General features: G+C 41.9%; 1 protein-coding gene across 2 annotated transcripts in view; it reads right to left on the reverse strand.

Moving 5' to 3' along the window:
- The window catches only part of KLHL13 (kelch like family member 13), a gene marked incomplete at its 5' end in the record, with an annotated part of 253,589 nt that extends 227,732 nt beyond the window's left edge, over positions 1 to 25,857 (reverse strand). For both annotated transcript variants that reach the window (XM_079765874.1, XM_079765872.1), the window contains one exon: positions 25,568 to 25,857. The remainder of the gene's footprint in view (positions 1 to 25,567) is intronic.
- Positions 25,858 to 26,477: the final 620 nt, after the last annotated feature.

Genomic DNA, 26,477 nt, shown 5'->3' on the forward strand with positions numbered 1-26,477 from the left:
CAGTTGGGGGGTACCAGGACTGCAGGGGAGGGCAGTTGGGGGCAAGCTGGCTGGCATGGAAGGGCAGTTGGGGGGGACCAGGCCTATAGGGGAGGGCAGTTGGGGGGGGACTAGGCCTGTAGGGGAGGGCAGTTGGGGGGACCAGGCCTGTAGAGGAGGGCAGTTTGGGGTGACCAGGCATGCAGGGGAAGGCAGTTGGGGGGTGAGCAGGTCTGTAGGGGAGGGAGGGAAATTGAGGGGGACCAGGACTGCAGGGGAAGGCAGTTGGAGGGGACCAGACATGCAGGGGAGAAAAGTTGGGGGCGACCCAACCTGCAGGGGAGGCAGTTGGTGGGGAACAGGCCTGCAGGGGAGGGCAGTTGGGAGGGACCAGGCCTGCATGGGAGGGCAGTTGCGGGGGGGGGGGGGAACAGGCCAGCAGGGGAGTGCAGTTGGAGGGGACCAGGCTTGCATGGGAGGGCAGTTGGGGGGGGCAGGCCTGTAGGGGAGGGCAGTTTGGTGGGACCAGGCTTGCAGGGGAGGGCAGTTGGGGGGGACCAGGCCTGTAGGGGAGGGCAGTTGGGGGGACCAGGCCTGTAGGGGAGGGCAATTTGGGGCGACCAGGCCTGCAGGGGAAGGCAGTTGTGGGGGGGGGGGGTGACCAGGCCTGCAGGGGAGGGAAGTTGGGGGCAACTGGGCCTGTAGGGGAGGGCAGTTGGGGGCAACCAGGCCTGCAGAGGAGGGCAGTTGGGGGGAACCAGGCCTGCAGGGGAGGGCAGTTAGGTGTGACCGGGCTGGCAGGGGAGGGCAGCTAGGGGTGACCAGGCTGGCAGGGGAGGGCATTTTGGGGCAACCGGGCCAGCAGCGGAGAACAGTTCAGGGTTACTGGGCCAGCAGGGGAGAGCAGTTGGGGGCAATCAGGCTGGCACGGGAGTGGTTCGGGAATGATCAGGCTGACAGGCAGAAGCGGTTAGGGGCAATCAGGCTGCAGGCAGGTGAGCAGTTGGGAGCCAGCAGTTCTGGATTGTGAGAGGGATGTCTGACTGCTGATTTAGGCCCAATTCCTAAACCAGCAGTTGGACATCTCCCGAGGGGTCCCAGATTGAAGAGGGTGCAGGATGGGCTGAGGGACAACCCTGCCCCAGTGCACGAATTTTGTGCACCAGGCCTCTAGTATAATATAATCTTAACAATGAGAATGTTACTCCACAATAATATACTATTTTACTGTTAGACATGACACTTTAGCACTCTAAAAATCATGAAATAAAGCATTTTTCCTATCGAAAATAATGAAAAAAATACTTAAATTATGCCTGTGTTTCCCAAGTTTAGGCAACAACTGAAATAATTTAAGTAACAAAGTCTTAAAGTGGAAATGGAACTTAACAGATCATCTGGGTCCCACCACCTAAAAAATGCTTAATTCCCCTTTAAACTATAATCTTACCAAGAAGTCAACTAGCCATTCCTTAAGTACTTTTTTGAATTTATATTTTATTTTTTTGTTGGCATTATTACAGAAGTCCCCTATGCCCCCCATTTGCCCCCTTCCACCGAGACCCCTGCCCTCCCCTCCCTCTGGCCCTCACCACACTATTGTCTGTGTCCATGGGTTATGCATATATACATACAAGTTCTTTGGTTAATCTCTTTCCATGCTCAGCACCCTCCTTCCATGTGAGATGTCAGTCTGTTCCATGCTTCTCTGGATCTATTTTGTTCATCAGTATATTTTGTTCATTAGATTCCACATATGAGTGAGATCATGTTATATTTATTTTTCTCTAACTGGATTATTTCACTTAGCATAATACTTTCCAGGTCACTCCATATTGTTTCAAAGGGTAAGAGAACCTTGTTTTTAAAGCTGTGTCGTATTCCATTATGTAAATGTACCACAGCTTTTTAAAAATCCACTCATCTACCAGTGGGCATTTGGGCTTTCAGTGACAGGAACTCCCTGTATTCTGAGATGGCCCATTCCATTTTTGTATAGCTTTATTAGAAAATATCCCTTGTATATGATGATACCTAGCCCTTTGAAGCTTCTACCTAATGAATCCAGTCTTTAAATTATGTATGTACTAGAGGCCCAGTGCATGAAATTCGTGCACTGGAGGGGGGGTGGCCCTCAGCCCAGCCTGCACCCTCTCCAATCTGGGACTGCTGGCTCCCAACCGCACGCCTGCCTGCCTGCCTGATTGCCCCTAACTGCTTCTGCCTGCCAGCCTGATCACCCCCTAACCACTCCACTGCCAGCCTGATCAACGCCTAACAGCTCCCCTGCCAGACCAATCGCCCCCAACTGCCCTCCCCTGCCGGCCCAGTCACTCCAAACTGCCCTCCTCTGCTGGCCCAGTCACCCCCAACTGCCCTCCCCTGCCAGCCCGGTCACCCCCAACTGCCCTCCCTTGACCACCTGGTTGACCCTAACTGCCCTCCCCTGTAGGCCTGGTTGCCCCCAACTGCCCTCCCCTGCAGGCCTGATCTCGCCCCTAATGGCCCTACCCTGCCAGCCTGATCTCACCCCCAACTGCCCTCTCTGCTTCATCCCCCACCACCATGGCTTTGTCCGGAAGGAAGTCGGACGTCTGGAAGATGGCCAGTCAACCTGGTCTAATTAGCATATTACCCTTTTATTCGTATAGATAGATTACATAGGATAGGATTGATTAATGGGGCAAAAAAAGCCTTTTTTTAGCAGGAGGAGATGCTCTTTGCAGACAAAAATACATAGTCCCTATAACTGGACTGATAGCCAGCCATATGCACTATACTGTCAAACCGGTCATTAAAAAAATTGAACCGCTTTCTTACACCTTACACCAAACAGCTGTTGCCCTTAAAACCCCTCCTCAGCCCCCACCTTAGGTTCTGCCTTTGCAGTTCACCCAGATTAGGTTCTGATTGGTCAGTTTCTATGCCAGTCAGCATCAAAAGCTCTGCCTCCTAGGCAGCCATTGGCTCCTCACAATTCACCCAGATTTGGTTCTGATTGGTTGGTTTCTATGCCAGTCAGCATTTCTAGGCTTATCTCCGGGCCTGATCAGAGAGGCAGGGCTGATCAGCAGCCCCTGCAGAGGCCTGGAGAGAAACAGAGGCTCGGCTGCTGGCAAAGCCAGGAGAGAAAGAGAGAGGCAATGGCTGATCAACAGCTGCCACAGAGGCTGTGGATCAGACCCTGCCTCTCTCTACCCAGGCCTCTCTCCGGGCCTGATCCGAAGCCCCCTCGGCAGACAGTGCTGGGTCGCTATGGCAACCCAGGACTGACTGCAGGACTGACTTCCAGTCGGTTGAGCCTTCAGTAATTTTGGACATTATGGACCCTGGGTTTTTACATATTAGGATTGCTTCTTCCTTATCCCGAGTTCTCTAGGTTATTTTTTTTTGGTGATGAAATAGTTCTATATCTTGATTGTGGAGGTGGTTATTAAAATCTATCCTTTCTAATAAAGAGGGAATATGCTAATTGACCCTCACACCATCACAAAGATGGCAGCACCCACAGCCAATAAGGAGAGAATATGCTAATTGACTGACATACCCTCCAAGATGGCAGCACCCACAGGCACAAGATGGCGGCGCCCAGTCCCCTCAGCCCCCCAGCCACCCAGGGCCAGCCCGAGGCACAGGCAGCCTTGGATGTTGGCTGCCCAGCCACCCAGGGCTTCCCAAGGCTCAGGTATCTGGGGCCAGCCAAGGCAGTGGCAGCAGCAGAGGTGTGATGGGGCATCACCTTCCCCTGATCATCGGGTCACCTCCCGCCCCTGAGGGCTCCCAGACTGTAAGAGGGGGCAGGCCCATCTGAGGACACCCCATCCAGTGCATGAATTTTCATGCACCAGGCCTCTAGTATTACAATAAAATGGTATAGAATGATACAAAAACATTGTAACAATGTCAATTTCTGGGCTTTGATAATATACTATGGTTATATTGAGGAAAACTTAGTGAAGAGTACAACAAGACCTCCCTGTACTATCTTTGCAGGTTATGTGAATCTGTAATTATTTCAAAATAAAGCTTATTAAAGGTCTAATGGAAACCAGGCCATTCCCTAACTAATACTGAGGAAATTTAAAGCAAATTCTAATAAGAGTTAAAGGCAAAGTCATTCATAGTCTGCTAGTCATTTTCTTCTTTTTTTAAATGGTATTTATTGGGTTAACATTGGTTCACAAAACCATACAGGTGTCAAGTGTACAACTCAACAAAACATCATGTGCACACTTGTGTCATGGACCTATTGCCCCAAGCAAAGTCTCTTTCCATTCCAATTTTCCCCCCTTTTGCCCACCTCTACCTACTCCCCACCCACTTTTCCCCCTGTCCCTCTATCTAACACTACACTTTTGTCTGTGTCTATGTGATATGTGCATATATTTTTTTTCTTAATCCCTTCATTTCCTTTCATCCAGCCCCCAGCCATCCTCTACTCTGACAGCTGTCAGTCTATTCTATGTATCCATGCCTCTGTTTCTATTTTGTGTCACAGTTTATTTTGTTTGTTAGAGTCCACATATAAGTGCAGTCATATGGTATTTGCCTTTCTCTGACTGACTTATTTCACTTAGCATAATAATAATTTTCTTTAATTATCTGTCCAAAATATTGACAACACGTAATTTTCCTGCTAAAAATACCCTGTATTATTTGATAATGATTAAATTGCTGATATTGTCACACCTCATTCTTATGATATTTGTTCTTCTGTAGACATTTACCTTAGGTACAACACCTGAAAAAAAAAAATTTTGAACCTAACTGCCAAAGTTAATTTGAAAATCAAATTATACTATTTGTATCAAAAACAATAGCTGGCAGTCATTCACTCTTTCAATATTATGGGTACTGTCTAAATACATGATACACTATTGTATTTAATTACAAAACCCTCTATTTTAGATGAGGAAATTGTGACTCAATGGAAAAATGTAATGTGCTTATTAATTCACAAGCAGCAAGCAGCTAAGTCTGATTTAAGTTAAGCTTAGATTCCTCGCCCTTAACCATGACTACACTATAACTCTAAGTCCACAATGTTTAAGTACAATTTTATGTAATGGGTAGATAGGATATGTGCTGATTTCTATTCAATGATTCCTATTAAATCCTACAGTGCGAATTATTTCAATTAGGATTTCAATCAGATTAGGAACTAGAACAAATAAATGTTTTCAATAGCTTAGAGCTAGACAATCATGAGAACTGATTTTACATCTTAAAGGCTTATTCAATAGCACAACTTTCCTAAAGTATTATGATAATAAGCCTTATAATGGTATATGATGCCAAAAATTGGGTGTTCCAGATTTTGATGTTGTCATACAGGCATAAGAAGAATATTATGGATTAAAGTTTACCAGATTTTCTAACAGACTAGGAAAAAAAGAATCACAAAATTATACTTTTGATTTGTTAAAATAAGTTTAATTTTCAAAAGCCAACAAAAAGTTAACTTTAAATTATGTTGAAATACAAATATATTACAAAATAGGTATTTAGACACTCCATTGTATATCATCTGAAAAAAAAATCCTTTTTGAGTAGGTTTCCTAAATATGTTTTATCAATATGCCAGCCTCAAATAAACACAGCTTAAATAAACCTTCATTTAATTGGAAATTTTCCTAATTTTTAAGAGAAAAAATGACAAGAATAAAAACTGTATTCAATATTGTTTTTAAAACTTAAAAACAATAAGTTTTTTTTAAAACTTAGAGGGTTTTAAAAGTCTAAGTGAGAGCCATACATGGGTTCCTTCCATATCCACACATTTATTGCCCTTAAAGAAATAAACTACTTCCTAACTATGCAAATGAGATACACAGTACCACCCCCTTATCCACAGTTTTGCTTCTTGAGGTTTTAGTTATGTGCAGTCAACCATGATCCAAAAATATTAAATGTAAAATTCCAGAAATAAACAATTCATAAGTTTTAAATTGTGCTCTGCTCTGAATAGTGTGATGAAATCTCACATTGCTTCATGCCATCTCCTGCCTCCAATGCCATCACTCTCAATCCAGCCTAGAACAGAAATCATCCCTTTGTCCAGCAGCTCCATGTTGCATATACTACCTGTCTTGTTAGTCACTTAGTAGTCGTCTTAATTATCAGATTGACTGTCTCAGTATCACAGTGCCTGTGGTCAAGTAACTCTTAGCTTATTTAATAACTGTTTCAAAGCACAAGAATAGTGATGCTGGCAATAGTAGATATGCTAAAAAGAAGTGCTTCCTTTAAGTAAAAAGGTAAGTACACTACGATAAGATATTTTGAGAAAGAAATCACATTCAAATAACTTTTGTTATAGTATACTAAAGGCCCAGCACACAAAATTGCGCACGGGTAGGGTCCATAGGCCTAGCCTGTGATCAGGGCCATCTTCCACCCACTCACCAGTCCCTAGTCCCCCCCCACCCCGGCGCCTCCACCCACCTGGTTCCCCATTGTGATCAGGGCCATCTTCCACCCACTCACCAGTCCCTAGTCCCCCCCCACCCCGGCGCCTCCACCCACCTGGTTCCCCATTGGCCGGGTGATCAATCTGAACCTGTGGGTTGGGGGAGGGACCAAGAGGTCATCATTCTGCCCGCTCACCAGTCCCCAGTCCCACCACCACCCACTCCAGTTCCTTATGGTTCGCCATCCAGCGATCAGAGCCTGCGGGCTTGGGGGAGGGACAGAGAGGTGGTCAATGCACCTTGTAGCTACCAGTTGTTATGCCATTATGGTCGCTGGCCTTTTATTATAAAGGACTAGTGGCCTGGTGCATGGGGGGGGTGTCCCTCAGCCTGTCCTGTACCCTCTCCAATCTGGGACCCCTCAGGGGATGTCCAACTGCCATTTTAGGACCGATTCCACAGGGACCGCTGGCTCCTAACCGCTCACCTGCCTGCCTGTCTGATTGCCCCTAACCACTTCTGCCTGCCAGACTGATCGCCCCCTAACTGCTCCCCTGCCAACCTTATTGACGCTTAACCCCTCCCTTGCCAGCCTGATCGTCCCCAACTGCCCTCCCCTGCTGGCCCGATCACCCCCAACTGCTCTCCCCTACCAGCCCAATTGCCCCCAACTTCCCTCCCCTGCCAGCCCAATCACCCCCAACTGCCCTCCTCTGCTGGCCCAATCATCCCAAACTGCTCTCCCCTGCTGTGACCCGCCTCCTCCACTGGGACCTGCCTCCATTGTGTGCGTGGCCATCTTGTGGCAGCCATCTTGGGGTGATGTCTCACGCAAGAGCCACCTAGGCTTTTATTAGTATAGATTGTTATAATTGGTCTATTTTATTATTAGTTATTGTTGTTAAACTCTTACTGTGCTCAATTTGTGACTTAAACTTTGCCCTATGTATGTGTGTATAGGAAAAAACATAGTGATATACAGGATTTGGTACTATCTGTGATTTTAGGCATCCATTGAGGGTCTCAAAACTTATTCCACATGGATAAGGGGTGACTACTGTGCTACTGAAATAATAAATCTTCCTCCACATGTAAGCTTTTCTGTTTATCTATACACTAGAGGGCCGATGCACAAAATTCATGCAAGGGGCTCAGCCCTCACAGCCCCAGCTTCGCCGGGAAGGTTGTCCAGAAGGAGGTCCAGTATAATTAGCATATTACGCTTTTATTATTATAGATGGTCAGAATTTTCTCAGAGGCACATAAGGTTCTTTCCCTGTGTTTTTTCATTTTCACATAAAGTTTAGTATAGTGAAGATCTCTGCATATTATTCGGTGCCCATGTTCTTTTTTTTCTTTTTTACCAAAATACTATCTTACATTTTAGTTTCCTACAAAACAATTTTCAAACATAATGGCTCCCAAATGCATTGGGAGGGTTCATCCCACTTTATATTTGCTGAATGAATTGCAAAATACCAAGGCCTGATGGTGCAGCTGCTACCATGTTCTCAGTTACTTCAGGAATTTTTCCAGTTTATTGGTGTAACGTGAGATTTCATACAATTATCTACAGTCTGTCATGACTAATACATGCACATTACTAATATTATAAGCTTGCTGCTTAGGTTTACTTTTCCCATTAAGTAACACTGACATTGTTATGTTAATTATCATGGGAATATGTGGTATACTAGTATATCGTGTTTTTGCCTTTGCACAAAAACTTTAGAATCCATTAAGTTCATATTTCTTAATTGGCACACTAAACAATGAGCCAGCTTCATGACCCATTTGGCCTTCAACCCAGTTCACCTATGACTCGAAAAAATCATTTTAATTATATCACTCACCTCCTCAAAAGCTGCCAATGGTTTCCCTCTGCAGCCTCATATTTAAGCCCCTTCATTTCTGGCTACAACTTTCTGCTTTCTCTCTTACTGCTAAATACCGGTCAACTGAACAGATCCCAAAAGTGACTATATATCCTTATCTTTTCACTTTTATTTATATACTGTATTCTCTACTCCCAGAATCTCTTCTCATATCAGCACCATATCCACCTAAAATCCTAAGAGTCCTTGGATGAACCTATATTGATTAGTCCAGCTGTTTCTACTCCTTTGGCCCTTTTTTTCTCAATCATCTTTTTAATGTCTGTACATATCATCTATAAATGATATTGCAAGCTCCTTAAAAACAGAGGCCTTTAGCAAGTAATGTAACTTCTCCCTCTGCACCAGATTATATCTCTTTTTTAAACAAAGTTGTTGTTTTTCTAAAATATATTTTTATTGATTCCAGAAAGGAAAGAAGTGAGAGAGATAGAAACATCAGAGATGAGAGAGAATCATTGATGGGCTACCTCCTGCATGCCCCATTCTGGGGATCGAGCCCACAATCCTGGCATGTGCCTTGACTGGGAATCAAACCATAACTGCCTGGTTCATAGGTTGATGCTCAATCACTGAGCCACACTGGCCAGGCTATATCTTTTTTAAATTGGAAGTGTTGCATTAAATGATTCCTAGGTTTCCTTCTGGCTCTAAAATTTGACACATCTATTCCTTGCACCTCCTACTGTATTTTGTATTACATATTGTATTGTATATTGTAGTTACCTGATACATATTTCTGTCCACCTAAATTTATCAATACTTATAAAATCACACAATCCTGGCTAGTGGAAAATACTACCTGTATTGCAATATCCAGGTGGCAAACAGATGCCAGTGTCATCAAGCAGGCATAATTAGTAAGTTAAATATTCACTCATTCTTTCATTCACTCATTTTCTCATTCAGCAAACATTAATTAAATGTCAGACAACACAGAGCCAACCTTCCCTGCCCTCAAGGGACTCACAATCCATTGGGAGAGTCAGAGAAGTAAAAGCACTACTTATAATAAAGATTGCTAAAGAGAGGCACAAATGATACTATAGAAATATATGGAAGAAACACCTAGCAGTGGCTGTGCAGTAGAGGAAGCTCAATAAAATGTTCCCAAGACAGGTCACAATTAAACTGAACCCCGAAGGACAAGAAGCAGTCAGCATTTCAGGGAGAATAGCCAGTATAAAAGTGTGAGGATAAGAGAACATGGTCATAATTCTTATCTTATAATCTCCATTTAAGTCACTGGAAAGGGATACAAGTAACAAACAAGAAGGTATTTGGAGCACACAAAGAAAAAAGAAGGTTGATAACTGAGGATACCACTTCATCTTGATGGAGCTAGAGACAACTTTTCCTCTTCCTCCTTATAGTTACAATTGACTCCAACTAAAGATAACTCTAAGAGAGACACAATAAGCCTTATAAGGCCTTTGCACTGCTTTTTAGAAAAATAAGGAGAGCAAGAAGAATACTGTGACTGCTCCTGGGAATGAAGATAGTACTTTCACATGTTCATCACTGCATCCCAAGCACTTGGGTCAGAACATGCTTGCTAATTTTTCTTGAATGAATTTATATGAACTACATCATTCCCTCTCATCACAGAAATAGTGCTGCCAATGAAGCAGATTAATCTTTAAAAAGATTAGATGGACCTAACTCACATGCAGAGTCACTTACAGACTCTTAAACAATTTAAGAGTCTAAACCATTTTTGGCACTCACTTAAGCAGAAAATCAAACTATTGAGCTACTGTGAAGTATTAGTTATGGGTATATTGTAATGTGTTTATTTTTTAAATCAATGGATGATACCTCAAGTCATAGAAAAATCAATATTCACATTACTCTAGATCTTCTTTTCTAAATGGTGTGATACTCTCTCATTCAGAATGGCCCTCTTAAACCAGACCAATTTGGCTTGCCTTAAATGAGCACATTTCTAACCCCTTTCCATGTAGTCTAGTATCGTAGCAGCTTAGTAAACAAAATCAGCAAAGAAAAAAGTGGTATCATAATATGGACCCCCAAATTCCTAAATCAAACATCCTTTTTTTAAACTCTACAGCACCTGATTCCTTGACTCCAGATTATGTGAACTATTGATCTCCATGATAAAGATGTGCTTCCACATAATTATATAAGGTACACTCAGTCTTCTTCAAGTGACAGCAGTGCCATCTTACCTGGTTCGATCCTACATACTAGGTGTGAGATAACCACACCATTGCCACACACGATGAGCAGAGAATCCGTGTAAGCAAATTAAAAATATACTTAAGCAAATCATTTTGTGTGAATCAAGTCACTAATTTCAAATGAAACTACTTTGGATCCTGAATAGAAACTCAACTCAAGGATATAATAAGCATAGACAAACACTGAGGAAGTATAAAATAGCATTTCAAAACCACTCTGAAAAAAAAGTAGGTAAAATCAGAAGTAGCAAGTAACCAATCCAAAACTAACTCACTAAAGAAAACACCTGTGTTCTTCAAGACATCCAATTCTGTCCAAAGATTATTTTTAATAATAAAAAGTAAAAAGCCATTCTTTCACCTGAAAGATATCACTGAATATAACTAATTACTATAATGACGAACTGGGAAAAGCCTGCTTCCTCCCAAATCAACTCATAGATATTTGGTTTGGTAAGTTCCACAAGACAGAAACATAGTCATGACTATGACCACTGATTGTATTTTGGTGAAATCTGAGTAGCTGAAAAATCTTTACAGATTTTTTTCCAAAAAAATCTATTTTACAGTATCTGTGCACAATATAATAGAATACATTTTATAAGACATTTTCCATAACATAATATCCCAATGCTATACTCCAGGCCAAAAAAGTGTTGCTTTTATCACAATTATCTATCCACTAATAACCTATGTCAGGAATAACCTTTAGAAATATGTTTAAATGTCAGTGTGTACGCAAACCTTCTCAGGCATCTCTGGCTCTGGCCCATACCAGAAGCATGTGTAGACAAGTAGGTAGCCATTCACACAAGGGGGGTTAGCAGTTTTATTTTAAAATACAAATCTGGCTTAGTTATGTAATGCTACTATCAATACGTTTGAGATAAAAACAGAATGATCAAATTTATATAATCAACTTGGGTTGAGAATTCAAACTCAGATAAATATATAATTCTTTGAAATATTAGTCACTCAACAAAATTAAAGAAAAAGGTGTTATACAACAATTTGGAGCTAGGCTGCAAAAAAATAGCGTAAGATCTGATTTACACAGAGCAGGGATGTATGAACATTATGACAGGAAAACAACGGTACCAACAGGCACACTGGTTCCATTTCCTTCGTGGACACATTTGTCACAAAACACATATTTCTCTTCTTGTGGTGATGAAAGTGTTCTAAAATTGATTGTGGTAATGATTGCACAACTTTGGATATACTAAAAACTACTGAATTGTACACTTTCAATGGGTGATTTATGATAGGTGAATTATAGCTCAATTAAGCTATTACATTTTTTAAAAAAACTCATCAAATGAGGTCAAATATCCACAAAAACAGACCTCTGATTGGCTGTCAATATAAAGGATTCTCAATTTGATTCAACCTTGAAGATTTTTTCCAGTTCAAAATAAATATGTACACACACATGCACAACTGTGCACATGTGTGCAACATGCATGCACACAGGTGAGGACATTAAAATATTCAAAATACTTTCTTTGCTTTTCAATAAGGCCCCATCCTTCAAAAGTGACTTATTCAAAATACCTTGCCAACTTTTTTTTGAGATATAATGGACATCTTGCTAACTTTAACCCCCTACTCAGATCATTCCTCTGTATTTCTCCAGAATGTTTCTAATGCCTGTTTAGCTATCATGCTCTCTTATATAATGTCCCCTGTCAGAGAAAGAATAAAATAAGGTGTTATAGTTAAAAAGCACAGACCTTAGAAATAGATAACATTGATTTTAATGCTAGCTCTTTCAATTATCAGTTGTGCAACCTTGGAGAAGTTATCTAACTTCTGTGCCTCTGTTTCTCATCTATAAAATGGGGATAATTATAGTCCCTACCTCATAGCATTGCTATGTCATTTAAACGTGTTAATGTATATAAAGCACTTCAAATGGTGCCAGACTCAAGGAGGGTGTTATAATAATTTATTAATTACTGATTAGTATTAGTATTAGCATTGGCTGATATCAAGTTGTTTTGTGTTCTCTGTTGTCCTTGCTAGACTGTAGGCTATTTCAGGGCACTGGTATATTTCCTCCCTCCTAAAAGACTGCTATAATTACTCAATACATGTTTGCTCATGAATGTTTAAATGATAACCACACCAACATGATGCCAAAAGTGCTTAGAAAATTCTTTCATAAATCCAAAATCATTTTGACAAATACCTAGTTATGCAAGCTGTACAGATGTAACAATGATTGGTATCTCCACTGCTGAAGTTTCATTTCACCCCAATTGAAAGACTAGAGCTATGAAAGGATCCTTTCTGCTAAAGAACCTTTTATGTAATTAGTGCAAAAGCAATGGATAAAAAACCAAGGGCCCTAAATTCTGCTCCTAGATCCACCTCAGACAATGTGACCTTCTGCAAGTCACTTAACCTCATTGTTCATTCTCCACTGAAGTAAACAAAATAAGGATAATTAACCAGGCTTTAAAAGAAAGTTACTCTATAAAGAGGGCATTATTCCTAACATTTGAGCTCATGACCTGAGGGTAGAGTAAGTCTAATTTTCCTAAAACTACTTTTGAACATTGTCTTTTCATGTTCATATGTGATGCTGATAATAATGACTATAAACACAGGTAATGCTGCTAATAACATATCTAATTAGTGTGGTGACCTAGACTTTTCAAGTACTTGAATGTATATTATCATAATAATCATCACAAAACGCTGTGAATGTACACTATTTGAGCAATGTGTTTCCTGGTCTTTTCCCTTCTGCAAACCTACAGCATTCCATAAACAAGTCAGCTACCCAAAGAACATCTGTCCCATCATTTGTCTGACAATCAAAAGAGAACATTGGAATATGAGAGAGCATATACAGCTATCTTCACATGCTTCCAACTCAAAAGGTGAGATGAGACCTCTCAATAACCTATTTAGACTGATCCATTCACTTATCAAAACTGTTACTGAACTTTCATCATCCCTAAGATATTATTAGATTTGTTCCTAGAGTAACTATAATAAAAACTTAAGATAATCTTAACAATTCAAAATCTATATAAGAAATTATTCAAATATTATCTATCTTCTCAGTGGCTGAACTATTATGTTTCAATATTTCCTTCTTTGGGGACTTGAAGTCTGGAATGAAGATAAATCAGGAAAATGTATGACCTCTTTAATTATCAGAACAGCAAAAGTTTTCATGTTTAAAAGACAAAATTGTTGGTTGTGTGTATTTTCCTGCATCCCCCTTTGCATTCAAAATGAACATTAAAATTTTAATCTTATTAAGTTAAATAGTATCATATTTAAATATATACTCACCAAACATATTAAAATTGATATTTTCCTTGTATTCAATGAGATGCCACTTTGAATAAGTAATAAGCCAAGCAGTTACAGTAAAATTTATTGCCTGTCAGTAAACTAGTATTACTTCTAAACAGTCTACTCACCATTTAAGAGATACATGTTCAAAATATAGCACTCCATATAGTCAATAATATCGTTATGACTATGTATAGGACCAGATGGTATTTGAAATATTGGAGGGATAGCTTTGTAAAGTACATGATTGTCTAACCTCTATGCTGTACATCTGAAACAGAATAGTACTGAATATAAACTGTGATTGGAAAAAAAAATGTTGAATAGTGTTCTAGCTGGGATTAAGGCAATATAAATAAAAAGAGACACATTTCCCCTCACTTCTGATTCACATATAAACTCCTATAGTGTCTCCAAGTTTTAACTAATTAAACCATAAATCTATACTCCTAGAGTCAATAATAAGAATAACTATACAATGTAGGTTGAACTGTGCTTAGCACTTTATAAGCACTACTTCATTTAATCCTTAAAATCATCAGACAAGTTTGTTTGCAGAGGAGGCAAACAAGGTTCAGAGAGGTGAAAACAGGTGCCTAAAATCACAGTGCCAACAAGAGGCAAAGAGGAATTTGAACCCAAGACTATGATTCCAGGACCCAGGGACTAGCCATTAAATTCTACTGCCTTCCCACTGAGAAATCTTCAAAACTGAAACAAAATTTTGTTAAAGTGTTCTTTAGAAATGTATGGCTATTTTTATAAAGTGGGACCAAGAAGCAAACTCTACAACTCTCTTATCCCCCTTTTCTGAATAGACTGTAAACGCACTTCACACATCTCTATATATAAAGAGGTAATATGCAAATTGTCCAGGACACCGTAACATCATGACTGCTCAGGAGGAGGCTGCGCATGCAGGTGAGTGGTAGGGGATTCTGAGGGAGGTGAGGCAAGCCATAGATGCCCCAGTGGCTTGAGCAAGCCCGGAGCGGAGGCAGACAGAGGGGCCTGCCATGGCAGCTTGAGCAGGCCCAGAGTAGAGTCAGACAGGCGGAAACAGGGAGGCCTGCCAGCTGCTGTGCACCAGCAGTCCTGCCTCTGCGTGTGAGCTGCAGAGGAAACACCTTTTCTGACCGCTCATTGGCTAAGCTCCTGGTATACCACTCGCAGTGTTCTTGGTAACTTGGGTAATAAGAATCCAAGAAGGTGATCTAGGGTTTTCCCACCTCACTTCTGGAGGAAAAAACGAAGGTCCTCTGCTGGAGGGCTAAGAAATGTCATATCCTGCCCAAGCTGGTTTGGCTCAGTGGATAGAGCCTTGGCCTGTGGACTGCAGGGTCCAGGTTCTATTCTGATCAAGGGCATGTACCTAGGTTACAGTCTCCGGGGCCCAGATGAGGGCTCATGCAGGAGGCAACCAATCAAAGTGTCCCTCTCACATTGATGTCTCTCTCTGTCTCTCCCTCTCTCTTCCATGCTTTCTAAAAATCAATGGAAAAATATCCTCAGGTGAGGATTAAAAAAAAAAAAGAAAGAAATGTCATATTCTATGAAAGACACATCTTGAAAATGCCTAAAGAAAGTTGTCATTTTTTCGTGATGAAGGGCCTGGAGTTTGTGTTGATGAAGACACCTTGACGGCTGTGGTGACTGGCAGTGGCAGCAGCAGCGGGGTGATGGGGCTGGTGCCTTCCCCTGATCAGCCCGGTTGCCTCCCGCAGAGGGAGGCCAGACTGCAGCTTAGGCCCACACCCCACGGGGAGCAGGCCTAAGCTGTCAGTAGGACATCCCCTGAGGGCTCCCAGACTTTGAGAGGGGGCAGACTGGGCTGAGGGACCCCCACACCCATGCATGAATTTCGTGCACTGGGCCTCTAGTCTATACTATAGAAGGCCTGTGGCCATAACACCATAAGGCCATAACACCATAATGACCAAACGAGGTGTGGCAGAGTCTGAGGTCTCGCGGCGGCGCAGTGGGTCTGGGGTCTCATGCAATTTCACGCACTTGGCCTCTAGTCTTGTATAATAAAGAGGTGATATGCAAATTAACCCTCATGCTGTCACAAGATGGCTACACTTACAGCGGAAGAGGGGTTCCCGTAACACAAGATGGCTGCGCCCACAGCAGAAATAGGGTTTCCGTAACAAAAGATGGCTGCGCCCACAGGATAACGAGCGAACAGCAGGGACCTGAGGCTGCGTGACACCAGGCTGGGGCAAGGGACCTGGGGCTACGCCCCCTGCTCAGTGGGGCTTGATTGGGAACCTCAGGCTGCAGCCCCCAGCACCGGGCCGGGGGACCTGAGGCCCCGAGCCCCTCCGCTCCGGTGCTGGGCTGGGGGACCTCAGGCCACACCCCTGCCCAGCGGGGCTTGACGGGGGACCTCAGGCTGTGCCCCCCGCCCCGGCACTGGACCGGGGGACCTGAGGCCATACCCCCCACCCAGCAGGGCTTGTCGGGGGAACTCAGGCCACACCCTCTGTCTGGCAGGGCTTGACAGGGGACCTCAAGGCACACCCCCTGTGCCGTCCCAGGCCAGGGGACCTCAGGCCATGCCCCTGCCCCAGCACTGGGCTGGGGGACCTCAGGCCACGCCCCCCACCTGGCGTGGCTTGATGGTTGACTTCAGGCCACAGCCCCTGCCCGGCGGGGCTTGACAAGGTACCTCAGGCATTCCCCCTGCCCCAGTGCCGGGCCAGGGGACCTCAGGACACGCCCTTCACCCCGGGCTGGGGGGCCTGAGGGTGTGCCCCTGCTCGGCGGGGCTTGATGGGGGTGGAGCTGGCCGGGTCTGGATCTCACCCAATGGAGTGGGGCCGGCCAGGTCTGGGTCTCGCACGATTTTGTGGCACACATGGGTGGGCGGGGACTTAATTCTGGGTCCCACGGCGTGCCCCAAACTCTGACAGGAGGAAGATTTTCATATACATTTTACTAATTTTCTTTCATCTCTGACACTTCTATTATAGAGAAAGGGCAAATAGCAATATTAAAATATTTCCTCTAATTAATTCCCTTTTAATGTGCATGAATTTTGTGCATTGGGCCTCTAGTAGAATATAAAGACCATCTCCTAATCAGCCCATACACGCATAGCCTTATGAGTTTGGGGTAGTAACATTACAATACAACAATCTCAGGCCCTGTGAAGTGTGTCTGAAGTGAGACGCAACAATGAAAATGGGGCATAAATAATAAAAATCAATTGAAGATTCAGTTTTACTTACTCCATTTACTTTGATCCCCTTTTGTCACTGGACTTTCTCTTCATCTTTCTCATTTGGAGAAAATAAAATAATTGCTTTGTAACATGCATTCTTTCAATGTGCTGCTTGAACTTTTACAAACCATCTCAAATTCTAGAAACATTTTATCAGCCTTAAAGCACACAAACCTTGACAATTTTCCTCTACTGTTAATTATTTCAGTGGCCAGCAATTAACAAAGCAATTTGTATAATGAATATGTTATAAACAAAAGCAGCTTTAAAGTTATCAAAAGTTAACTTTAATCTGTCACACAGGCAAATGTGTATAGAATGGGGCAAAGCCTTGACCCCATCAATTGTGATTCTTTAAGTTCATGGTCATTGTGTTCTAACAAGCTCTCTTCAGAATATTATTAGTCCCTTGTCAGTCCCTCTTGTCTTGGCTATTATCCACAAACATTAGGAACTCTATTAGCACTCAACAAATTTTAAGATTTAGATCATTACAAGCAATCAGAGTGTTCCCTTGAACTAACAGAAATTAGGCAACACGGGGAGAAAAAATTAATGTCTATCACCTTTTCCATAAGTCATCATATGGACTTAACCCTACCAGACCACTGTACCGATTTTTCAGTAATTTCCAAATCTGCCACTATACCGCTGTACCTAATTTTTGGTACTTTGCCTAGTATGTGAAAAAAATGCGTCACAAACTAAAATTAACCAACCAATCGTGGTCAAACCTCATGGTTAGCCATTGCAAATGTCTGCCCCCAGGTGTTTGAATTGACTTTGTGTGGTTTGACGTGAAATAATTCTGAAAATTCACAATGAAACGAGCAGCTGATGAACCAAGCACTTCAAGAGGAACCCACAAAAGGGACCCTGCCTCAATGGATGACCCCAGGCAATCATTTTCCAGAGATTCCCCCTGGGACATCGTCTAATCATATCTGTGTTGTGTGCATGGAAAAGCACTCCAGGTACAACAAGCAAAATCCTGGAATGTCTTACAAAGACAATCCATGCAAGAAGGTGAAGAGCAACATCTGGTGCTCACTTTGCAAGAAGTACCTCTGTGTGAAACAAGGCTAATCCTGCTGGGTGGATTGGCACACAAAGGTGGAATATTGGCGCTAGATGAAAGGTAGACCTATTTTCTACAATGTCTCCAAGTTCCATCTTATTCTAACCACTTGTTTGCATGTAACTAACATTTTTCTATATCATGTTGATTTTTTCTCTTTAATGCTCAGGAGCCCAGGTATAGGGGACAGTTAGGTTCAGGGCCTCAGGTCTGGTAGGGTTAAGGCTATGAAAATATATGAGTATTTAACTAAAGTAACACACTCAAGGCAGCACAGTGTGGCCTCAGTGCTTTTCAAAGGGTCACACCAGAGTTACCACAGCTGCCCTTGTAAGCAAAGATTTTTTCTGAAGAATTGGATTTTACCTCAAATTTTCATATTATTGCATTCTATAGCATAATGTATAGGCATATGTTGTCTTATTGCACTTTGCTTTACTGCTCTTCACAAATATTGCATTTTTTACCAAAGTGAAGGTTTGTAGCAATGTTTAATCAAGTGAATCTATTGGAGCCATTTTTCTAACAAGCATTTTTTAGAAACAAAGTATTTTTAATTAAGGTATATACAATTTTTAGACACAATGGTATTGCACTTAATAGACTACAGTATGTTGTAAACATAACTTTTAAATGCACTTGGTAAATAAAAAAAATGTGTGACTCACTTTATTGCAATATTCACTTTATTGCAATGGTCTGGAACCAAACCTGGAATATCTCTGAGGTATGCCTGAATCTGAATTTGTATGAATATTATTAAATATTTTAAATTAGCTACCAGTGGGTATTTTCCTAAATATTTGTATAAGAGAGATTCTTCAAGAAAGCACAAGCTGTTTTATGTTGTAGTTTCTGGGGCACACTATCATGTCGCCACCCTGCTCACCCAGTACACCCAGTGTGCTCCAGTTTGAAGGAAAGACCACTGTACAGAGATTCTATTTGGTTAAACCAGTTCAATGGCTAGAATATAATAGGCACTTAATAAATATTTGTTGAATGTATTGGCAAAATTGTTTCAAAGACTAGTTTTCAACTGCAAGGACATCCCAGAAAAATATTTGAGACATATAATTATTCCCAAAGCCACAAAAGAAAAAGGACATAAAAAATATACTAATTATGATTTATAAATATTGATAAGGGAAAATAGAAACCATATTTTGCTTAGTTTAGTTGTAAAGAAAGGCTGCCAGAATGTCATATAGGGATAATATTGCCGGAGGTTGGGGGTAGGGTGATTAAAAAACCAATTCCACATAGTAGAGACTAAGGCAAGTTTTCAATTGTTTCCTGTGTTTTCCTCTGTACTTTTTTAAAATTAAGGATTCCAAGGTTACAGAGGAAAATAAAGAATTGCAATGGGCACCCCCATCCCAGTGTAACCATGCATCATGCTGGTACTACTTAAGGCCAGGAACCATGCCTCATTTTTTTATTTCTATACATACAAGGAGTTTAATAAATGTTTAGCAACTGAAAAGAGTAAGTGTCTAATCATATTAAATAAATTTTTAACTAAATCCTACCACCCCAACCCCCAAAAGACTCATGCTAAAAAAGCATTTCTTGGTTTAAGTAGCAAAAGAAAAACAAAAATAAATATTTTTAATAGTACTAAATGAAAGAGTACTGAAAGACCTGGGTCTCTGCTCATCTTAATCACATGACCCAGCCGTATCTGTTTTCCTATGATAAAACTAGAGGCCCGAGGCACAACATTCGTGCACTCGGGGGTCCCTCAGCCCAGTCTGTGCCCTCTCGCAGTCCAGGAGCCCGCAGGGGATGACTGACTGATGGCTTAGGACATCCTTAGCGCTGGCTGCCACAGAGGCGAGAGAGGCTACCGCCACCTCCACTGCACTTGCTGACTCAGGGCTTCTGGCTGAGCGGTGCTCCCCCTGTGGGAGTGCACTGACCACCAGGGGGCAGCTCCTGCATTGAGCGTCTGCCCCCTGGTGGCCAGTGCACATCATAGCAACCAGTCGTTCCAACGTTTGGTCAATTTGCATATTACCTTTTTATTATATAGGATGTTCATATGGCCAGCACTCTAGTCAGAGTTGTTACATGAATAAATTAGTATGTATTTAATGGTAACCAATATTAGCAAGGTATTGGAAAGGATAAAATAGTATATTTACCTCCCTAATCACTACCAACAGCTTCAACTTACTGGTGACAGGTGTGTTTCCAAATTCAGAAATGTCCAGATTTTCATATAGGCAATAACCTGCATGTATACATATTACATAATACTCCAGCAGGGCCTGAAGCACTGCCCCACAAGCATATTACAAATTCTATAGAAAAAAACAAAACAAATAAAGCTTAAAATTAAGCAGAATAAGGACTATAAATACCTTCATGTCAGTTCAAGTCAGATGTTGTCACAACCTGAGTTTTGGCTCCTAACTTAAAAATAAAAATTTTATAAGTTTTCAGAATCTGTGAAATTTAAAAATTGCAAACTACAGATTGCAATTGCAAACTACAGATTGTAGACCTAACTAACTCAATCCTTATAAGTATCCTAAGAGGTATGTTCTATTATTCCTATTTTACAGAGAGGTTATAACTAACTCACTCAGTATCCTACAGCTAGTAAGTCTCTGAACCAGAACTGAATCCCAGGAATTCTAGCTCCAGAATTGTTCTCTTAACAACTATGTTCTATTACCTCTCTCAGAAATGCTTGAGAACACCAAACATGTGAAAAGTTAAACAACTTTTAAGGATCCAAAACAATAATAGGAGGCACAACACAAGGCAGCATTTATTCATTATTTAACAATTATTTATAGAGGGTATACCATGAGCCAGGTGCTCTGGATACAAGAATGAGCAAACTCGACAAGGTCCAGGTAGCGTTCATGGAGCCAGAGACCACTGTGGAAATGGCCCAAGCATCAAATTAACATATAGCAGGTCCTCGAATAATGTTAGTCATTTCGTTATAACATTGATGAGATGCTGAAGGAACTTAATTCATGTTTACATCAATTAGCTGATGATAAAGTTGGTTTTGTCATATGTCATTTTGCTTAAAGTTATAGAACCTATAGATGATGTTAAGTGAGGACTTACTATAATTATGATACACATGACAAATGTGTGACTGTTATTCACATTCAGAGATCAGATCAGTTGAGGATGGTGTAACGGGATTGGAATTTGAACTGTTCCTTGACTACTGTTGGGATTTGCAGTGAAGAAAGGAAATGGGAGGGCTTTGCAAATGGATGATGGCATGGCATCTATTCAACAAGAAGTTACTGTGCACCTACTCTATGCCAAGAATAATGCTAACACAAAAGTTCAAAATTGGGCAAAATCCATTTAAACCAATCTAGGATAAGGTCATGTGGGACAGTAGGCCTGAGTCAAATCATGTACAGTCCTTGAATGCTAAGTTAAGGAGTTAGAACAAGTCCCTGCAGGAGTGGCTGAAGGTTATTTTGCAGGTTAATACCCTACAATATTAGGGTTTACCTACAGAATGTCAATGACTATCTGCATTCCTAGTTGGGGCCAACAAGACCTCAAAGCTGTATTGCTGTCAAGAAAGGACTCAGGGCCCAGCCAGTGTGGCTCAGTGGTCAAGAGGTCAGGGCATATGCCCTGGTTGCAGGCTTGATCCACAGTGTGTATGTGGGGTGGTGCAGGAGGCAACTGATTGATATTTTTCTTTCATCAATGTTTCTATCTCTCTATCCCTCTCCCTTCCTCTTTCTCTAAAATCAATAAAAATAAATTTTATAAAAAGAAAGGGCTCAGGTCAATAAAATAAATGCCAAGTCTAAATACATTTAAGCATCAAGGAATAGAGAACCCTAATCTCTTAAAGAAGAAAGTTATGGCAATTTGAAAATGTTAGAGAAGGCAACAGCTAAAGGAAAAATGGCAAACTCCTTTTAAATTCTCAAAGGCCATTTCTAAAACCTAAGTTATTCTTTCATATGCAAATGAAACTCCCAGCCTTCTAAAAAATATATATTTATGTGAGAAAATAACACATTATTTGAAAAACAAATTCTTAAGTTGAAGAATGATTGATTTTTTATAAAGTTGGTGACAACTTACCTCAGGGCACAAATGACTGTATGACAGTGAAAAGTAAACTGCTTTTTAACATACTCAACTTAAGAGTCACCATTCCCCTATCCCCTTGTTTAAACAGAATAGAGAATTACATATATATTTAGCATTTAGCATACATATCAAACAAAGTTTTTTGTCCTCAGGTCTTAATGTAAACAACCAAGTAGGGTAGATATTCTATTTATCCTCTGCAAAACAAAATTTTATTTATTATTACTAATTTTTTTCAGCCAGTGACCTTCCACAGAAAAGTAGTTAACAAAGATTCCTCAATGGCTTCCTATGGTTCTGAGAATCAAACCCAAATTCTTTCTCAGAATCTCCAAGCCCGGAATTATCTATTATCTGACACCTTCTAGACCCTCTAACACCTTTAACCACCCCACACACACACCCCCCACCCATATCAATAGGCTCCAGCCATACTGGCTTGCTTTCTGTTCCTCAAACACCAGAAGTTTGTCTTTCTGTCTCAAGGCCTTGGCTCTTATTCTTCTCTCTGCTCTTCATAAAATAGGCTCATTCTCTCAGGTCTGTTCAAAGGTCATCTTCACTGAGAAGCCTTTTCTGACCACCATAGCTAAATAGGCCCTTCCCAGTTCTCTATATCACATTTTGCTACTCATTTCATTCAGTATTCTTACTTGGCTCTATAAGAATCTTCTTTTGTTTATTGTCTATATCCTTTGGTGGAATATAACCACTGTGAGACTCCACAAGAGTAAGGATCATGCCTTGTAAGGTATATCATTGTGCCTAATACAGGGTTCTTAGCAAATATAAGGTGCTCCAAAGATCTTATAAAATAAATTAATAAGTGAATGAAGAATATATTTAAAGGCTGATTGCTATGACTGTTAGTAACTTGGAAAAGCATCTTTTTTTTCTAATTTTGAGATGTTTTATCTAGGGCTCTTCCTCTTTCCATGCTTTTTCTATATTTTCTGAAAGCTGATGATGCCTGACAAATTATTGTGTTATTTCACATCAATAAAAATAGATGGGTTTTGACCAATGGGTTTAAGAAAAAAATACTTTTATAAGGTTGTAGTCATTTATTAAACACCAATAAAATCAAACAATTTGAAAATTGGTTTGTCTCATTTCACTATTGTAAGTCAAATAATATAAAGAAAAGTAATTTAAAATACAAATAAAAAAAAGAAGGTAATTCAGTAGCCAGCTGCAGTTCTGTTTAATAACATCAGTAATTTCCAGTCTGATAATCTCTAGGTGTACCAGGTGGGTTATCAAACACTGCACATATTGAGATATATTAAAAAGATTCAAAGCAAAATAATTATAATGAACCCACATCCACCTTTTCTCTTGCAATCATAAACAGTTCAATCTTAGCTTAGACTTAGTATCAATAATAATCACAAAAGGAAAAATAAATATATAAATGCTTTTCCTTGAAACAGTTTGAAAGTTTGTATGTCTTTTCAGAATGGGTTGCCAAGAAAAGTACAGATTTTGAAGCGTGGCCCTATTAGTATAAATTCCCTGTCCCTACTACATACCATTTTTAATAGGACTAAAATGAAGTAAGAAATTAACCAAATGAATGGGAGAAACTAAAAATCACCCCTAAACCATCTAACTAAATTGATAATCAATAACTTTTACTGTTCTTGCAAAAACCACTTTTTTCAGAACATCAACTTGAAACTCTAAAAGGTCACGCCACACTTTTCAAAGTGTGCTTATAAAAATAAAGATTAAAAACCTTGAGGCTCTTATTTATATATTTTCAAAATGCATCATTTGGTGTTGCAACAGAAACTACATTCATTATCTCGCCGCCAAAAGAAGTGCTACCAAGACAGTGAAATTTGGTGTCATCTTCATTCACAACTTGGTTTCTTCTGAGATTACTGCCAATTAGTGCACACTATGTCAATGGTAACACCTGGTCACATACCAAGCAAACAATTCTATCACTGTTAAGTAAAAAGATATTAAGAAGAACCTGCAGTTAAGGGAGCTAATATTTCTAAATGTAAAATTATGGCATCATTGCTTAATTATTGCATTTTTCTCAGTCTTCAAATGTGAGCACTAGATATAGCCATTTCTGAAAACATAACCGCAAATGTCAGCATGTGCTGGTTCACTATCTCTGCCTCCACTTTCAGCCTCTCTATTCAGTTTTCTTCACACACCAATTAGAGCATGGAAGCAAGTAAATGAACCTCAGTGTGAGAGCCAACAGGGCAAGTACATGGGGAGATGATATTGCTGAGAGAAAAACTGGTGCTGTGTGAAATCAACTTAAGCAAATTAATCTCCATTCCACAGAAAAGTGGACCCTTTGTTAATATGTAGTTTTTAAATGCTGCTTCTTGGGGATTTATACAAATATGAGATCAATGTGGCTTCTTAAAAAAAAAAAAGCAGCTGCCCTCTCAACAGAGAGAATTTTAAACCTCAGACTCTCTCAGTTCCCATACAATGTGCTTAGTGACCAGACTATGCTAACTTGAGTGCCTATCCCACACCACTGGAGTCCTCTGTCTACATTAAAACTATGAACATCCCATTTTGCAGACAGACAAATGAAGCCAAGCATCAGAAGTGTCTCTCTCCTCTCAGAACTGCTCAGCAGTGGGGGAAGAATCATATTTAGAGCCATGAGTTAGGGTTACATACAAACATACAAACATTTAAGTGGCTATGGCTCTTGGACTAAGTTTTTGAAACCTAGAAACTTTTCAGTTCCTGAGCTGATATTTACTAGAGAACCATTCCCATCATTTTCTGTAAACCTATGTTGTTCAACTGTAAACTTAAGCTTCCAAGAAAATTGTCAACTGTGATTAACCCAAAGAAGCCAAGACATTCAGATATGAAGACATTCAGAGCAGAGTTAAAAGCCTGGAGGAAAAGGACAGTGCTCCAAACTCGGGAGCCAGCAGGGAAACCTCCCAAGTTAGGAGATTCGGAGGAAGGGATAGATTGGGAGGCACAAAGCAGAAACTGTTAGAGGACAAGAGACAGTGAGGTGGAGGCGGACAGAGGGACCCCAGACTGTCAGGGCAGCGACAGCAAAGCCGGGACAAGAAGGTCTTGGAGGGATAATAAAGAAGAAAAGGAAAACTGGGTTCTGGGTTCCTAAAAGAATTCAGACTCTGGCGAAGCCAGTGAGTCCCAGAGGTAGGGAAGAGAAGATGCAGGGATGAGGACGCGCACCGGCACGCGAGGAAAAAAAAAGAGGGGCGTGCAAAGAGCGATGCTGGATCCCTGTCTGTCTGCCCCAGGTGCAGATCGCAACTCCTTACCGCTTCCCAGCGTGCCGCCCCGGGTCTAGGACGAGGGAAGGCGGCCGAAGGAGCCCCTGCTACTTCAAGACCCTGCCTCACCTCGTTAGCCGCGTCCCAGCGTCCCGCCGCCAGTCCGCCGGCTGCTGAGCTCCGTGGGCCAAAGAGCAAGTCGCGCGGCGCAGCAGGAGCTCCCTCCAGCTACAAGGCACCGGTCCCCCGCCCCTGCGCACCCCCCTGTTTACCTCGGACCCTTCGCCCTGTCCTCGCTCAGTCGGAGAGCGCGGACCCTAACCCGAATGCCTTTCCAGTTATTTTCAAAAGTCCCCGTTCCGGGATTCCCCAGAATAGGAGCTGAACTGCTGTGGCTGCAGCGGCAGCGCCTCCGCCTGACCTCACCCGGGGTGTGGGGAGCGCAGGGGGGCGGGAGCAGGGATAAGGAGGGAAGAGAGGAGGGGGAAGAGGAGGGGGAGGGTGCGCGGGCGGGGGCAACATGGCGGCGGGGTGGCCCTGGCGGCGCCTGCGCGGGAGGCGAGGGAGCTGGGGCTAGGAGCGTGCTGAGGGTCCGAGCAGAACTCCTCCGCAGTAGCTGTGCGAGGTGAGGGTGGGCCCGGAGCGGGGGTGACTGCCAAGTGGCCCTCAGGCCTCCAGAACCCTAGAGTTCACTTTGGAGAACTCATGGCTTCTAGTGCCCTGGAGGCAGGAGAGGTAAAACTGTCAAGTGTCTAGGGAGGGCAGTCCCGCTTAACCACTCCAAGGGGAGGCCCGTCTTTGCCTCCTGCCAGCCCTCTTCACGGTCCCTCATATTCAAGGAGGGTCCTGGCACAGGGCGTGCTTCCCCTCGGTGGGGCACGCACCTCAAAATAAGCCTGACCCAGGCTCTCAGACAATTGTTTACCACTCTTAAAGTGTAATGAATGCTACATCTCTCCCTTCCCTGACGGATAAAGAGTGTTAGTTAACAAAGAGGAAAAATAACAAAAATACAGCAGTTTAACATTTTGCTGAGCAT

Source organism: Cnephaeus nilssonii, assembly GCF_951640355.1.
Source record: "Cnephaeus nilssonii genome assembly, chromosome: X".
Lineage (NCBI taxonomy): Eukaryota > Metazoa > Chordata > Mammalia > Chiroptera > Vespertilionidae > Cnephaeus > Cnephaeus nilssonii.